We start from the raw sequence: 1,609 nt of genomic DNA on the forward strand, positions 1-1,609 counted from the left end.
AGTTCCAGGACCACTGCCCCCCTTCTCCCATGGTTATTAAACTGAGGATGCTCAAGTCCCTTATATAAAATCACACAGTATTTTCATATAACTCATACATATCCTCCCCTGTACTTTAAAATCATCTCCAGATTATTTATAATAGTTAATACAATGTAAATGCTATGTAAATAGCTGCCTACATACAGGAAACTAAAGTTTTGCTTTTTTGGAACTTTCTGGAAATTTTTCTTCAAATATTTTTGATCTGTAGTTGGTTGAATCCAAGGATGTGGAAGCTGTGAATATGGAAGGCCAACTGTATCCAGTTTCCTACATCTAAGACAGGGGTATTCATTTAGGGATCTGGCTACTGAGCCAATCATTGCACTTCTCTAGGATCCTTCTTGAGAGACCTTAGCCATGCTCACAGTAGATTAATTCACACTTGCACAACTATTCACTTCTAATGGCACTGTGGCACAAAGAACAAAATAGTTTAACATCTGAAACACCTGCTAAAGCAATCGTCAGTGATTGTTTCAAATCTGATTTGCATTATATCATTTATATGGGTAAAGAATATAAGAACAGATTTTAAAATAAGAGACTAAGTAATTTCAAGGTAATACTATTTCAAACTAATAGGTTTGCTAAGTAACACTTTAGGGACCCAGATCATGTTTTCCTTTTCAATCACCCTAATACTTGCCTGTTCATGAATAATGTCAGACAATTCTTTCACCATGTCTCTGAAATTTGACTTGAGCCCTTCATGGTATTCAATCTGATCCTCTTTAATTAACCGTTCATTTAGTTCCAGTGCAATGCTGCATGCTTGGATGAACTTCCTATAGATGAAGATCAAAGATAAAGTTTTTGTTACTTATTACTCAAAAGTCTCTCTGACAATTTAATATTTACTTTAACCACGGCTTGCCTAGAAGGAAGATTAGAACCCCATATTTTCTCACTGTGTTTTTGCTAATGCCATCTCCTAAGTCTGAAATATCTTTCCTTTTCTATCTTTGTCTTCTGGTTTCTTATCTCCTTCCAAACCTGGCTTGAAATATATACCCTCTGGGAAGCCTGCCTGCTCAATCACTTGATATGATCTCAGCTATGCTTGCACTTGCATTAATTAACATCTATAGATAATGTCAGTTATTGAAAAATAATTTATTTGGGGCTATGTACCCAGTACACTGCTGGGTGCTTATAGGCATGAAGTATCTGCCCTGGGCTGGTAAGAGTGGTGACAGAGAGATTATAATGTATCATAAAAACTTTTTTTATCATTATTTCATATGTTTATGTTTCATGTCCATAATTAGAATGCAAATCTTAGGGGACAAAGTACCTCACTGACCATTTGTGCTGTATCCCTGTCATAGCAAAGAGCAGAATCTTTTTGTACATGCCAGGCATTAATAAACATTGAATGAATGAGTACTAAGTAAGTAAGGAAGTGTTAGTCACTCAGTCATGCCTGACTCTTTGCGACCCTGTGGACTACAGTCCAACAGGCTCCTCTGTCCATGAGATTTTGCAGGCAAGGATACAGGAGTGGGTTGCCATTTCCTTCTCCAGGGGGTCTTCCCAACCCAGGGATCAAACCCGGGTCTCCTGC

General features: G+C 37.5%; 1 protein-coding gene across 1 annotated transcript in view; it reads right to left on the bottom strand.

The window, feature by feature from the left end:
* The window catches only part of LOC104984277 (dedicator of cytokinesis protein 11-like), a gene marked incomplete at its 3' end in the record, with an annotated part of 6,042 nt that overhangs the window by 921 nt on the left and 3,512 nt on the right, over positions 1-1,609 (bottom strand). The gene's annotated exons all lie outside the window — the stretch shown is intronic.

This window comes from Bison bison, unplaced genomic scaffold, assembly GCF_000754665.1.
Source record: "Bison bison bison isolate TAMUID 2011002044 unplaced genomic scaffold, Bison_UMD1.0 scf7180017863964, whole genome shotgun sequence".
Taxonomy (NCBI): Eukaryota; Metazoa; Chordata; class Mammalia; order Artiodactyla; family Bovidae; genus Bison; species Bison bison.